At 42.2% G+C, this 16,464-nt stretch overlaps 1 protein-coding gene across 4 annotated transcripts in view; it reads left to right on the top strand.

Annotated features, from left to right (window-relative positions):
* Nucleotides 1–16,464, top strand: part of LOC147018910 (uncharacterized) — a 295,213-nt gene that overhangs the window by 174,825 nt on the left and 103,924 nt on the right. For all 4 annotated transcript variants that reach the window (XR_015062581.1, XR_015062580.1, XR_015062582.1 and 1 more), the window contains one exon: nucleotides 3,122–3,252. The gene's annotated coding sequence lies outside the window, so the exon portion shown is untranslated. The remainder of the gene's footprint in view (nucleotides 1–3,121; nucleotides 3,253–16,464) is intronic.

Here is a 16,464-nt window from a genome sequence, read left to right on the forward strand (position 1 = left end):
CGATTGTGGTGAGGTCAAAAGGCCCACCCGTGACTGGCTCCGGGCGATAGTTCCTGGAGGGTCACGACTGAATTGTCCGTCCGGTGGGCGACGCGGTCGCGATTCGAGTGACGCGGCCGTTCGCACGCGGGCGGGCACGAATTCGCAACAGTATGAAGAAAAGATAAAGAAATATTGACAATGTCGGACTACAATCCTCATCCAGATTTGCAGAAATTTTTCAATGTCATTTCCTCAATAAATAAAAGATACAATTACAATATATATATATATATATATATATATATATATATATATATATATATATATATATATATATAATGTATGTCGAGGCTCGTATGAGAGCTAATACACAGAACGTATAACAAGAGGAGCAGGAGCAATTATAATATCGTATAAGAGCAAATACACAGAACATATAAGTAGAGGAGCACGAGAGGGGCAGGAGATGGAAGCACAAAACAATGGGGAACAGAGACATTAGGAGATCTGTGGAAGGGAGAGGGATGGTGTGGGGTACATGGGGGTAAACAAGATTGACACTGCAGGGACTTTCAGGAAGGGAAGCAAGGAATTTGAAGGAGGTGGGTTTGGGGTATATTAACGGGGGTAGAAAAGATCATGGTTTTGGATGGGGGAAGATAAGCGATGGTGGTGAACAGCTGTTTTGAAGACTTGGAGGGAAGAGTGGGATTGAAGAGCGTGTGGGAGTTTGTTCCAAAGGTGGGGACAAAAGAGGAATCAAAAAATGAAGGTGAGCAGTGATTCCTGATTTTGGTAGTTTTACCAGAAGGGGGTTCCTGGCAGACCTTGAGCACCCTGCAGAAATGTGGGGGGGGGTGGGGCATTTCATGGACAGAAGGGGGGTGAGGCCGGATAGGAGACGGTAGAAGACAGAAAGACCACCGACCTGCCTGCGGTGAGAGAGTGAGAGACCCAAAGACTCGGCCTCATCATGGGAGATACCAATGATCCTAAAAGCCTTGGTTTTCACAGCATGAAGCAGAGAAAGGTGAGAGACAGGAGCACCAGCCCATAGGGGAGAGCAGTACTCCATCAGGTTGTGGATGAAAGCTATGTACGTGGTCAGGAGCTCAGGTATGCCAAGGAAGGACATTTCCCGACGGAGGATGCCCAGTCAGTGACTGGCTATGGAGGCCAGCTTGGAGATGTGGCTTTCCTTGGAAAGACCATGGTAGATCGTGAGGTACAAAAGCTTGAATGAAAGGACTTCTTCAAGAGGATTGTTGAGGAAGTAGATGGCGGTGGGGGGGGGGGATTCCTGATCATCCTTTCGGAGAGACCGTTAGATTGTGAGATTTGTCAGGGTTGAAAGATATGTTCCACATGTGGACCAGTTTGTGTGATTTTATCCAGATCTACAGAGAGTGAAGAGGCTGCTGCTTGCTGATGTGAGGGATGACAGATGATATGGCAGAGAGTGGAGTCATCAGCAAAGAGATAGAGAGGATTTTCCAGAGTCGGAGAGATCATTGATGATAACCAGAGCACTGCCTTGAGGAACTCCAGCCTGGACAGGATGAGGGGATGAGAGAATTCCATTCAGGGCCACACGATGGCTGTGACAGGAGAGGAAGTCTGCGAGCCATGAGTGGAGATTGCCTGGGATACAATAGGAAGAGAGTTTGGTGAGCAGGGCGGGGTGACAGACCTTATCGAAAGCATGCGATATTTCTTGGGAGATGACTGATTTCATGTCTGCAATTGAGGACCTCTATCCATTGTTGGGAGAGCAGAAGCAGCATGTCCAGGGTAGAGTGACCTGGTCTGAATCCAAATTGATGATCGGAAATCAGGCCATTGAAGAAGAGAAAGGATTTAATGTCGGAAGTGATGATGGATTCCATAACCTTGCTGATGATTGGGAAAAGGCTGATTGGTCTGTCGTTGCAGGGATCCGTTTTTGCACCTTTTTATGCAGAGCGGTAATATTTGTTGATTTCCAAGCAGATGGTGGATGACCATGAGCAAATGAGAGGTTGAATAGAACAGAGAGAGAGTGAGCAAGCGCAGCAGAGCGGTTTTTTATGACAAGTGAGCTGATGCCGCCTGGACCGGTTGCAGAATCAGAGTTGAGGTTTGACAGCAAAATCTCCACTTTGTCAGCAGAAAAGGACACAGAGTCCAGAAACACTAACCACACTACAAATTTACAACTCCCTCTAACATAGACATCTTAACACAAATGTTACGATTGCCTCCTATAACAATAATGTCAAAAAATGTCATGATGTCAATCCATAAAAGGATTGTGGTGATGTGTTGTGATGTCATTCCTTCCTACCTTGTTTGGTTGTTTTTTGGGGATTCTCTCCCTACATGTTTTTTACATTTCATAAAATATTTTTTCTGACTTGGAAGAAGTGTTTCCCCAACTTTGCCTCCCATGTGTTGCACTGCCAGGTTTGGCTTCCACTTGGGTATGCTGGAAAATAGTAATTGTGATATTGTATGCAGTAACAGCATTTTGGAATCTGTGGTGGAGGCCCATCTAACGTGATTATATATATATATATATATATATATATATATATATATATATATATATATATATATATATATATATATATATATAGATATATATACACACACACACATACATACATATATACAGGGGGCTGCAAAAGTAGGTATACAGTAATGAAAAACAAAATGTGCGCACAAAACGTATTTTATTGATTATACAAGCATATCAATAATAACATACCAATAATAAACATATTAATCCCTCAAATGTTCAAATTAAATGAATTCTAGTATTAAATGAATCTGAGCACCACTATTATAATACTGGTAATACTGGTATAATCTTTACTGTATACCTACTTTTGCAGCCCCCTGTAAATGAATGTGTGCTTGAGATAGTGCAGCATTACAGATTGCACAATGTTTAATCATATCAATGTTTTATTTGTATAACAGTCATCTTGCTGTGTTGTTTCAATTACTCCTTGATGGTGGAGTCATTCCCTGAACATGTTGGACATAATATGTGAACCAACTTTGAAGGATATCTTTATTCTTTGTTTCAATCCAGACATTCACGTACAGTACATGTTCGAGGCTGGGGAAATAGTGATGGACAACTAATCTTTTGCAGGCACATTCAGGTGATCCGAATCATGAGAGGAGGTGAGCCTCAAGGTTCTGATGTTGTGTCATTGAGTCACCAGAGTGAGGATACAAGTGGAGGAGAGAAAGAAATTGAGGATTCTGGAAAAGCATAAGAAGGTGAATAAAGGTGTGTTATGGAGGGAATGGCTCGTGTGGATTGATATCTGGTTTAATGGTGTGCTGATTGTGACGGCAAACGTGGCATTTTCTGGGAAGAATGCTGAGAGAGTGTGATTCCTGATCTCTCCAAGCTTCACTTGGATGAGGCCCTGTGCTGGTTGCTACTTCAGCGACTGCTTGACTGGGCCAGCTTGATGAGTTCATACATGCTCATTTCTCCCTGGAAAATCGGCACAAAAGAGATGGTTTGCCTTTCATTCTCAACATGACTTGTTGAGGGCACAGCTAAAAGAACACAACTTCACCAGAAGAAAACCTTACCAGAGCTGATGAACAGCACAGAGTAGTTGGCTCAACAGGGATATAGAACTGCCCCTGTTGAAATACAGGTATTCTCTCACTATGAACTGCTGAAGGGATGAGTCTCTGTGAAGATATAGACATTGCAAGGGTCTGAATGAAAGAGATAGTTCTTGGTCCAGTAATTGAGGGTGGGAGAGGGAGTGAACAGCCTGAGCTACAGTGGCCCCATAAATCCTGAAATCAAGGTGCACTGCCCTCACTGGGACACCATAGACCTGCTTTTTGGAGTATAGTTCGGAAGTGCGGTTACCTGTTCGTTTTCCAATCAGAACCCCTGGCTCGTCATAATGTGGGGAACACATGGTTCAAATTCCATTTACTATACATGGGTTGTCCATTGTCTACTGATGTCCTTGTAATTCATGTTAATATATACTGATGTCTTCGAAAGGACAATATGTACAACCTCTGATATACAGTACATAAACCTTGTTTGACTTTTGAGTAAAAAGATATATATATATATATATATATATATATATATATATATATATATATATATATATATATATATATATTCTGTCTATTGAATAACTTGCATGTAAATAATTACACTTTCCTTATGCTTTCAATCGAAATGTTAATCGCTGCATAGATTTCCACCAGTAAGTAGTATTTGCAATTTTGCTCCATCCAACTCATTTGCATCCCATCATTTAGAATGAATTCCCCATCCCAAACCACAGTCTTTTATACCCATGAACTCTACATCAACCAACCCTCTGACTTGCAAGTTAATAGTCCCCTACCAGTTTTACCGGAGAGGACCATTGGTTTACTTTGTCTGTCCATCCATCCCACCTGTGGTTTTTCATCATTTTTCCCCCCATACCTTAAACATATTCAACTGAAACTTGCTACATTGCTTTGTTATGATAAGTTACAGAACAGGTTCGAGTTTCAAGGTGTTTCATCAATGTTTTTTTTTTTTGCAGAGTTGTGCACTTTTTGCACTGAGAAAATATCATATTGGAAGGGGACGTGTATTGCAAAGCAATTGTCGCTATTGTGGCTTTTCGTCTCTCTGTCTCTGTCTCTGTCTCTGTCTCTCTCCCATTTTCTGTTTGGTCGTTCCCTTGCTCGTTGTATCCAACCGTGGCCCAACTGCCCACACATCGTCATTCCCTTGCCATTTTACCCTCTTGCCACCTTGTTCTTCTATGAGCGTAGATCTTGTATAGAAGACAAATGGCTGACGTTGGTGAGGCACGGTGTATTGTGGACACAAGAATTGCCTGTCCGTCGCCTTCCCCAACGTCATGGTTGCTGGAGTCTTGCTTAGAAAGACAGCATCAATTTGGATGGTGGCAGCTTGCTGTTGATTATAAGGTTAATTGGCATGGCATCTCCCACCTGTTGAGACAAAATGGAGAATAAGATCTCAATTTGCTTCAATACTAATGCGATCATATGTCCTCCTAATTTGTGAAAACCTGACCTTGTACCACCCACAAAGCACAGACATATTCTCTTCCCACACACATGCACATGGGAAAGTTGGGAATATAAGCAGGAAGGTTAATTATATTTTTCTGAGTACTTGGTTAAGACAAGAAAAATAGAATACAAGATCAGATGTGGTGCCTGATGCAAGTACACCAGGTAAGGGTTGCAATCCTGCAACTGAAGATCTCTTATAACCACATGTAAGACCATTTTAAGGTTTGTGTTGCGTAAAGTTTCAAACCTTTCCCTCCAGTACCCCAAGTTTTCTTGCTTTTTGAGAATCAGCCACAGACTTCACCCCTCAAACAATCCAAGATCTCATTATTTAGGATGTAATTACTAAACGAAATGGGTTAATTTGGTTTTGGGGGGTTAGGAGGGGGGGTTATATCCAGTCATATTGTATGTTTTAAAAAACAAAGCATTCTTGTAAGTCTCAGTGTATCGGTGGGGAACTGTTTTCAGGATTGCATGTGAATCGAGTTTATTTTATTTTCAACCTTCCCAAACTCCCCCTCATCCTCTCCCCTTCTCCATTCCCCCATTCATATTTTCCTGCACCTTTCCTGAGATAAATGTTTTCATCTATATTCTGATAATGATGCTTTTTGTAAACGTTACAATGCCAGTAGTAGCATCAGCAGCAGCAGCCTCTTTTAATTCCCTTGAGGATGAAGACCTCCAGCAATTAATGTTGGAGGGTGGGGGTGGTGGGGGTATTGGCATAATCATGCTTGCCAAGTGAAGCTTGGTGAGAGAGCTTGGCTAGATTCATATTGTCGGCGATACATTGCATACTGTTCGCAAAAGACACCGTGAGATCTTTACTGTTCACCAACACTCCCGGTGTGCACAGACGTGTCCATCCATCTGAAGGACCACGCACACATTGATGCCTCACCATGAATATGACACACCAGGGTAGCAGTTTATATCTGGGTCGGTATTTGAACCCAACCTTATACTGTCAGCAATAGTTAACAAGAAAAAGAGCAATCAAACATTGCAGACCCTCGCCAGGACTTGTTTTGTGTGGTGTGTTATGTGGTGTTTGTGTAGTTTTGTGTGGTGTAACTTGTGTAGTCTTTGTGTACTGGTGTGTTACGTAATTAATAAGAGACATAATTAGAACGGCCACTTCATAACTGCTGGCAGTGATGACCGGGTACCAAGACGCCCCGCTTTGATCGGACACCTGATCCTGACCCATGACTTTTATTATTATTTAATTGAATTCAGAATGGGATTAAAATAAATTCAATTCAAATCAAATGGAAGACCAAATAGGTACAGTCCTGTATTGGAGTAATCAGAAGGAACCCAAACAAGAAAAAATAAAATATTGTCATCAGGAGGAACCTGGATAGGATTCACATTTCAGCTGCTACTCATCTACCCTCAAACCCATCCAGGCACAGCCAAGTGAGCCTTATTCAAAAAACAAAACAAAACCCACATCAAAAAATTAAATAATTATGGCTGTCAGACCATCTGTCCAATCAAATTGAAAATTAAAACATGCATTCCCGTCACAACTAGATCATAATCGTGAAGTTTCACATCGATTGATTTAACGGTTCCAGAGAAAACATTATTTAATATTTTTGTAAATGCAATATGGCTGCCAAACCCTGTGACTTCTCAATTATTCCTTAAACTTGTACAAGTATGCCTTGGGGAACATTTAGGTGAAGATTCCACTCATTCTGTCAAGCTGTTCTGGAAAAGAAGATTTTTTTATATGTTTTAGTGTAAATCCAAGATGGCTGCCAAACCATGTGACCTCTGACGTCATGTGTGAACCTTTTGTTCCTCATGGATAGGCGGTCATACGTGTAAAGTTTGACCTCGATCTGTTCAGCCATTTCAGAGAAGGTTTTTTAAGGTTTTGTTTTTTACAAAAAACAATATGGCTGCCGAATCACGTGACCGATGACATCATGAAAAAAAAATTGTGGACCATTTTATCCCTAGATGACCCTCAAAACTTTTTTATACTGATTGGGTGTAGCGTTCTACATATGTAATTATGACATCATAACGAAAGCACCTATGATGTCATAAAAAAAAATCATGCTCATTCTCCATGCAGAGTACTTGTGATGCGCCAAGTTTCAGTATTTTCCTTCGTGAGGTCCAAAGTTTTTCCGTTTTTCCAACATGGTTGCCACACCACGTGACCTATGACGTCATGATTATCATTATAACATTCTACATGAGTAGTTAGTCACATCTGTGGTGAAAATTTTGTCTCAATCCGACAAGCGGTTGCGGAGAAAAATACGAAAGTTCTGTGCAGACAAACAAACGGAGACAGACAGACGGAGACAAACAAACAAACGGACCCAAATGCAATACCCTCTCCTTCGGCGAGGGTAATAAAGACACACACTTGTCTCCACGAAATGAAAGTAGTTCCATAACTATGTATTACTACACCTTGTTCGAAAATGTCCATGTGGTTTGGAGTTCTAACTTCACGTGAAGCATTGCTCTGGATATCTGAAAAAGGATCTTGCATCTAAGGATTTTATTTCCCAAATGCTCACTTCCCTTCGGCGAATGATTCACCAAGAAGGTCTAATGATTTCACAATTTCTTGGAAACCTGAGCTAATATTAATACTCCAATAATTGCGGGGTCATCGCTAGCCTAATTGTGTTAAGTAGGAAAATATTCCCTTCGTTTTTAAAAGAAATCCGACACAGAGGGAACCGCTCTTCGTCTGTTGTCATTAGCCCTGCAGAACCTGCAGTCTCATTTTGTTTTATTCTGCTTGGACGGAATCATTCTTTGTGGATTTCTTCAAAGTTTGTTTTTCTTTTATATTTAGTCAAAAGTGCATTAGATTATGTTTCTGAACCTCTTTTTTAAGGCCAGTGTTAACCAAAGTTTGACTTGACTTGACTTGGCCAGCCTATGTCGTCCACTGCAGGATGAACCATGGTCCATTCCAGTTCTATTCCACCGTCAGTAATTTGAGCGCTGCTGGGGACTGAAGGATTTTTTTTTTTTAGGTTGTGATATCATGCTGAGAGGTTTTGGCATACTCGCCACGCTTGCCATTGTTGGTTGGAAAGGGAACTCCCTTAGTCTCCTTCCTATCCCTTAACCCATCCAGCATGGGTGACCCTCTGATAGTGACAAATAAACGACAATAACACCGGTATGGCTCATGGACTCATCGGGACACGCAAACAACCACATCGTAGTTCGGCGGGTGCTCCGTTGCTGTCGTGTTGTGCAGTGAAAAACCACGGCACTTGAACCTTCCATGGAAACCTCATGAAGCATCATTTTCAACTGGAATAATTTACAAAATACAGGTTTTTAAGAAGAAAAAATACCTTCATACCCCCGACTGCATGCTTCCCACCCCACCCGAAAGCACTCTCCTCACTCCATAACTCTTTAGTTTTAACTTCACAGTCTGCATGTTACTTGATGCCTGGAATGCACAGCATTTTCTGGAGGAATGCGCGGGCATAAGGAGGTTCCTCCAAAAAATACTTTCAGAAGAATTTCATTAACAAGCACACGGGGATAAATTCACTAGCAAATCTCAAGTGGACATCAATAATCCAGCTGTTTGTTATACATACTCCATCATGGGCTTGGAATAAGAGTGTACCAGGATAATGGTTATACACTGCTCAAATCAACACAGTATGAAAAGGGGGATTGTTGGGAATTCATCAGTGAGCAGCTGCACCACCTTGCGGCAATACTTTAAAAGGCATCGTTTGTCCTTTTCCCCATAGTGTTTGGTTGCATCTAATATGTATCTGAAGAGAGACTGTATTCTGGGCTTTACAACAAACGATTTGTTTATATAAAAAAAATTTTTTAAAGAAATATTGTAACCATGTGTTCTTTCTGTAAAAACAAAATGTGACCATCTGTTCTCCTTGGTATTGTATTGTTTCTGTTGTGTCCCCATGCCCTCTCTGTTGTGCAAGAGCAATCTCAGCCTGTCTCTACCCTATGGAGTGCATACCTCTTTTAAAGGCACACTTAGAGTTGTTTTGCTTGTCTGGTAACAATGTGATTAAAAACAAAATGTGAATGTTAAAAAGCTGCATTTCCATGTTCTTCGTGTTCTTAATTGCTGTTTGGAACCATTTTTTGGATACGAAGTCGAGGCTCATGGAGGAACTGCAACATAGAATGGAACAGGACGTAACAGTAGAAAGAGATGGTTGTGGAAACACCAACAGCAGGGTTGGGGCTCAAAATTGAGGAAGACTTGGAGAATAGGGGATGTGGGGAAGAATAAGAGCTCGGGATGAACACACGGGGTGAACAAAATGGATACAGAAGCAAACTCTCAGAAAAGAAAAACTGGAAAGTTGAGAAAAGGTTGGCTTTGGGAAGGTTAATGGGGGTAGAAAAGATCATAGTTTTGGATGGTTGATGATTTGAGATGGTGGTGAACAGCTGTTTTGAAGACCTGGTGGGAAGAATGGAATTGAAGAGTGTGGAGGCTGGTTCCACAGGTGCAAAAAAGAGAGGGACGAATGAGTGAAGGTGAGCAGTGATCCTGGATTTTGGGAGTTTCACCAGAAGGGGGTTGTTGACAGACCACATGCATCCCACAGAAACCCGGGAAGGGGGGTGGCGGGGGGGGGGGGTGAGAGACGACAACAGAGGATGGAAAGAGCAGATGGTGCAAGACCAGAAAGGAGGCGGTAGAAGAGAGAGAGACCACCGAGACCCATTTATGATGAAGTGATAAACTCATAGACTTGGCTTCATCATTGGAGATTCCCATATTTTTGAAGGCCTTGGTTTCCAAGGCAACAAGCTAAACAGGATGTGAGGCAGAGTCACCAGCCCAGAGGGGCTAGCAGTAGTTCATCAAGCTGCGGATGAAGACCTTGTAGGTGGATAAGAGTTGAGATCTGCTAGGGAAGGACTTTGCATGATAGAGGATGCCCAATCAGTGACTGGCTTTGAAGGCCAACTGAGAACTGTAGTTTGCTGAAGAAAGATCATCGCCAATGGTGAGACCCAAAAGTTTTATTGATTTAAATAATTTAAGAGAATTGCTCAGAAAGTAGATCAAATGGTTTGCCAGATGGTCCTTTCAGACAGAGAATGAGAGTTTGAGATTTGTAAGGATTGAAAGATATATTCCAAGTGTTTCACCAGCTCGTAATTATATCAAGGTCTGCAGAGAGGAAGAGGCTGCTGCCTGTCTGTCTGAAGAATGAGGGATGTTACAGCAGAGGGTGGAGTCATGAGTAAATATATAAAGAGTGCGTTTCCAGAGTCAGAGAGATCGCTGATGAAGATCAGGAATTGGACTGAGTTGAGAACCCTGTTTTGGGGCACTCCAGCCTTGCGAGGTATAGGAAATGAAAGAATTTTGGTGAGTGCCGCACAGTGGCTACGAGAGTAAAGGAAGTCAGCAAGCCAAATGTGGAGTTGTCCTTGGTTGCAATAGGAGAGTTTTGAGAGTAAGGCTAGATGCCAAACTGAATTGAATGCTTGAGATACATCCAGGAAGACTGCCCTGATCTCATGTCTGACGTTGCAGGCCTCCATCCATTGTTGGGAGAGTAGCAGCAGCATGTCCAAGGTAGAGTGATCAGGTCTGAATCCAAAAATCCTCTGTTTGGCTCTTCCATAAGCCTCAGCTCGCTATGAAAAGGTCTGCTTTGGGATCATTCCACGTGTCACTTATGACTTCAGCCTGTTTTATTGAAAGACTGATTGAAAGGTGTTTTAGCATCAGACTCTCACCTTCCTCTGGTATTCGTGCCTCTGTACCCATCGGTGACTTGAAGCTGTGACCATGTTCTGGCAAAACCCAAATTAGGTGCACGTTAAGCTTGTGAGTTATTTAGCACGATCGGTCGTGTGTTCTCCAGACTATTGTCCTTTGCTGTGCAGTTGGCCATGTGTTAATCTCACAAAAGAGAATGCTTGTACTAAATGGCCTTCAATGTAAAATTGACATCTTGGGAGTACAATGTACATGGTGTTACTGGTTCACCTTCAGGTTTTTAATGCTTTTTTTATCCTTTTTGAAAACAGACTGTGCCCCCTTAACAAATCACAAGTTTTTTTTTATACAAGTGGATAAAAGTTGCACATCCTTCACAAAAATCAGAGCACTTTCACATTGATTAGAGGCAAATATTTATCACGCTCACAGAGAATACTAATACACTGGCTGAAAGAAAACAAAGATCAACAAAAAGGTTATTTATTCGATTAATTGAGTTACACAACAAAATTCTGTGTTTTCAAAATGGAAAACTTTTCTTAACGAGTTCTGAGCACTCTATGTCATCTCCTACTGCTTGCATGACTGCTTAAAATCATTACCCAAACTTCTTCCATCTTACAGCATCTTTCCTTTTGAGCTTCGACCCTTTTTCGACACTTAGGTCCTTTTGTTCTTCACCCGGGAGAATTGCTTCTTTGATGGCACGTTTGGCTCAATCGGTTGTTTCTTCCACCTGCTCCACCCACTTCGTTTCAATCTGTGCTCATTCGAGCATTACATGTCAGTGCCTATTGTCCTTGTTTCTGTAACTCTCAGCCTCCTAAAGCACCCCCCACCCCCCCCCCCCACCGCCCAATGCCCTCCACCAGCCGAACCACCTCCATCACCTCCATTTACCTGTCTCAGCTCATGCTCAGATAGAGCAAGCTTCTACAGTGTCTCCCTCATTACCGGTCTGCACAATTTTACACTGATCAATGTCAAGTGGGAAACTTCCAAATGGAAATGATATACAAGTCACTTGTTTGCCACTGTATGTTGCTTCGCCTTCCTGGGATGTTAATCCTTCTCCAAGCACAGCCCTTCAAGCAGTGCTTCAAGCTCATCAAGCAGGTCATTTTTCTCTTACTTGACACCAACAACAAACTTTTTATGACCATTTCCCCCTTTTTTATGGCATTCCATCATGCAGACCTATCCACTGCATCGGTTTCATGCAAACCCAAACATTCCATATCTTTCTTGACAGTTTCAATCCATGTCTTTTTAGGACATCCTCTTGGCCTTCTTCCTTTTGGCAGCTTTATTGCTTTCTTTACAACTTCATCTTGTGACCTTCATTGCACATGTCTTCATACTCGCAAAGTCTTCTCTTCCTAAGGACTTTTTCACAAGTATTCATGTTTTTTAATCTCTTCTTCATTTCTGAGTTCAGACCTCTTTCTTTCAGAACAAAAAATACATTAATGTGTCGCATCATTCCCCTCTGTTTTTTCCCATTATTTTTACATCTTCAATCCACAATTCCCACATTTTGCTTCCAAACATCAATACCAGTCTGTCTGATTCAGATTTTATAAACTTTAACTTTTACCAATAATGGAATGTTTCTGTGCTTCATGATACCACCTAGTTGTCTTCACTTATTCCAGGCTCACTTTATTCTTCATCTCATGGCTAATTCTGCTCCTCCCGATGCCTCGATCATGTCGACAAGATAACAGAAACATTTGACGTTTACTAAATTCGATTCTGAATTCAGAGGCATTTTTTTGTTCTTCATCTTAATCTTGACATGATTGATTCTCATGTCTTTTACATGTGACTATCCCACCTTATATTACCAAATTTCCAGAGATACCACTGCACCTCTTGTGACACGATCCGACATACTGCCTACATTGAATTTAATTCCTTCCGACTCCATTTTCTGCATATTGAACAAGACTATTGTTCAATTTTCTTTTCTTACTTCTTCGCCACTCACCATAACCTTCATTTTATTAATTTTTATGCATAAACCTTGCTTCTCGATTGCACTTTTCCATTTTTGAAATGTCATTGTTACTTCTTTTTCACTTTCATCATTCAATACTAAGTCATCAGCATACAATAACTTGCATGGAAATTGGAATCACAACCTTTCCTTCTTCATCAGTTCTTCAATCACCATTACAATTCCACTTTCTTGAGTGGGGGGTAAACCTGCATGCACAGCCTCTATCCAAGCACCCGTCACCTCCTTAAAAATATGCTTCAGTTCTTCCTCGGTGTGCTTGGTCCCGATATCGGTGGGCAAGCTCAGCTCCTTATTTCTTGCAAAATCGAAGATTTTTCAAGTACAGTGTATTAGTCAGTCGATTTTGTTATTCTGTGTTTGTCTGTTTGTTGCCGACAGGTCACAATTTTAAACCCATCTTCACGAAATTTCACTACATGGTAGAGTTTGTTATGAGGAAGAAGCCTATTGTTTTTGAGGTCAAAAGGTCAACATAGGCCAAAGGTCAACAACTTAGGTGAGATTTCTAAAATCATAAATTTTCATGCGATTGACTTGAAATTTGGAGAGGATTTATATTTCATGTCATTGAATTCAACCAACCAATTTTTAAGGTCAACCTGGACCAAAAGGTCAACATTGGCGCAAGATCAACAAATAAGGAGTTAATTCAAAAATCCTCAATTTTCATCCGATTGACTTGAAATTTGAAGAGGATATATATTTCAGGCCACTGAATTCAACGAGGCAATTACTTTTGGGATCAACATGGACCAAAAGGTCAACATAGGCCTAAGGTCAACAACTAAGATGTTATTTCTAAAATCCTCAATTTTCATCCGATTGACTTGAAGTTTGAAGAGGATTTTTTTTCAGGTCACTGAATTCATCCACAAATTATTTTGGAGGTTCACATTGGCCAAAAGGTCAAAGTAGGTCGAATTTCTAAAATTGCCAATTTTCATCTGATTCACTTGAAATTTGAAGAGGAGTTGCATATTTGGTCATTGAATTCAACCACCAATTATTTTTGAGGTTAATTTTGTTTTCTGGATTTTGCAAGTGTCGTGCCCTGCACGACGTCTTCTTGTTTTAACTATTACTCCTTCAGAAAGTGTGTCTGTACCTATTGCTGGTGGCAAAATTCTACGATTAGTAGAGTGATTTCAGAGGTCAAATTTGTTTTATGGATTTTGCAAGTATTGTGCTCTGCACGACGTCTTCTTATTCTTTTAACTGTTACTCTTACAGAAAGTGTGCCTGCTGGTGGTGAAATTCTACTTTTATCAGGCACATGTCCATACAGCCGCAGCTGACGCTCACGGACTATACAGGCAACAAATCTCATTTGAGTCCCTCTCAGCAACCGCTTGTTGGACACAAAGTCCGACCAGCGATAGCCAAGGATTATCCGAAGAGACCTGGTACTAAAGGAATTATGTCTCAGTCTTAGATCCTTGGTCAGAGTCCAAGTCTCACATCCATAGAGCAAGACTGAAAGCACCAAGGACCTGAAGACTCAGACTTTTGTCCTCAGGCACAGGTACCAGCAGTGCCACACCCCATTATCCAGTGAATCCATGACTCCCCAGGCCTGACCCAGACGTCTATTGACCTCTGACTCACAGCTAGCAGAGACATGGATATCACTGCCAAGGTAAGTGAATCTCTCCACGACCTCAACATCCTCACCACAAACAAGCACAGACAGGAAAGCAGAATCCAAGATGTCATTGAAAGCCTGGATCTTAGTTTTGACCGAGGAAACCTGTAATCCCAGCGGCTCTGACTCCTCATTCAGCACTTCGAGGGCTCCCAAAAGGATATCTCAAGTCTCCGCAAAGATGAATGCATCATCTGCGAAATCAAGGTCAGAGATCTTGACATTCCCAAATGATGCACCACAGCTTGATCTCTCCGACATCCTCCCGAGAATCCAGTCCATACAAGTGCTGAAAAGCCTGGGGGCCAGTACATACCCTGACGAACTCCAGTAACAACTGGAATTAAGTAAGAGATGGTACCACCACATCTCACAGTACTCTCAGCCCCAGAGTTGAGTTCAAACATCAGATCGATCAGTTTTGGTGGCACCCCACGAAGACCAAGAATCCTCCAGAGGGCATCCCGATTCACTGAATCAAACACTTTACAGAGATCAACATAAGCTGCAAGCAGCCCATGCCAGAACTCTCGTCTGCGTTCGGTGAGGACCCGAAGAGCAAGTATATGGTCAAGCGTTGACCTCTTTGGTGTAAAACCTGACTGCTCTGAAAGCTGGTGCTCAAGCAGATGGTGGCAAACCCTATCAATAATTATCCGAGCAAAGACCTTGCCTGGCACTGAGAGCAGCGTCACCCCTCGGTAGTTGTTGCAGTCTTGCTGATCACCCTTCCCTTTCCAGAGAGTGACAACAAGGCCCCTCTTCCAGTCAGTTGGGATGATGCCTGTGTTCCAGACCGAGCACAGAACTGCATGCAACGACACGAGTGCAGCAGTTGCACCAGCCTTGAGAAGTTCAGCATGGATGCCACAGATCCCTGGAGCTTTACCTAATTTCAGCCGGTTCACCGCAGCCTGTGTTTCCACAAGTGAAGGCGGACCACGGTTGATTGGATGGTCAGCAACAGTTATTGTAACACCCCTGACGTCCAACTCGACAGCTGGTGGATCCGCCTGGTACAACCACTCAAAGTAACCGGCCCAGCGGACCTTCACTTCGGACTCCTTTGTCAAGAGCCTACCACCCTCTGCTCTAACTGCAGTGCACCGAGAGATGGGCTTGGATAAATGCAATGTGTGAATTCCCCTGTAAGCAGAACGAGAATCACTTGACCACGGGTGATGCTCTACCCCCTTCACAGATTCCTCGCACATAGGCCTCCTTGTCCACCCTAACGCACGTACAGATTTACACCTCAGCTCCCTGAACATCCCTATAATAGACTGTTTACGATAAAAGCGTTGCGAAGGAGACACTGGAATAGTGGTTCCTTAACCTGGGTGTAATTATTTCCCACGTTGGGGGGGGGGGGGGTAATGTGTGGATTGCGAGACCTTTTTCTGTGGAAGAAGGAGTTATTGAAGATGAAGACGTTACCTCCAAGGTGGAGTTCCTCACTCTGCAAGCAACAATGAATACCGACTTTCAAAAGCAGGGTTTGGCCACCTTCTGGGGGAAACTTAGTAGAGATTCTAGCGGACCTCATTCTATCGGACAGGGCCCTCAAGGTGCTGATTCCGTTTGCAACAGCGTACCGCTTGAGACGAGCTTTTCAGCCATAGTTGTAATGCAGACAAAGATCAGAAATAGGCTGTTTTTTGGCTGTGACATATGACGTGCTTTGTCTGTGACATAGCTGCACATCGCAAGACTGATAAGGGAGAAACAATTTCAACCAACACACTGATGGTTCATAACTTGATGATGACTTTGTGGTTCAACTCTTTTTGCTGTTGTTTAAATTGGCCGAGCTAAAAATGTGGCTGGATGAGTGATGTCGAGCTGTTTTGTTTCAGTTTTGTAAACCATTAAATATTAAATAAAGTAATATACCATTCCTGAGATCATCTTTTGTGTGTGTTTTTTGGGTTGTTTTTTTTTTTTTACAATTTTCGTCATGGACTCACCTCCGGAGAGAAAATTCAGCTTCATCGTGGTGTCGAA

The sequence above is a fragment of the Eptatretus burgeri genome, chromosome 10 (genome assembly GCF_056783735.1).
Source record: "Eptatretus burgeri isolate ZD-2024b chromosome 10, Ebu_testis_v1, whole genome shotgun sequence".
NCBI lineage: Eukaryota > Metazoa > Chordata > Myxini > Myxiniformes > Myxinidae > Eptatretus > Eptatretus burgeri.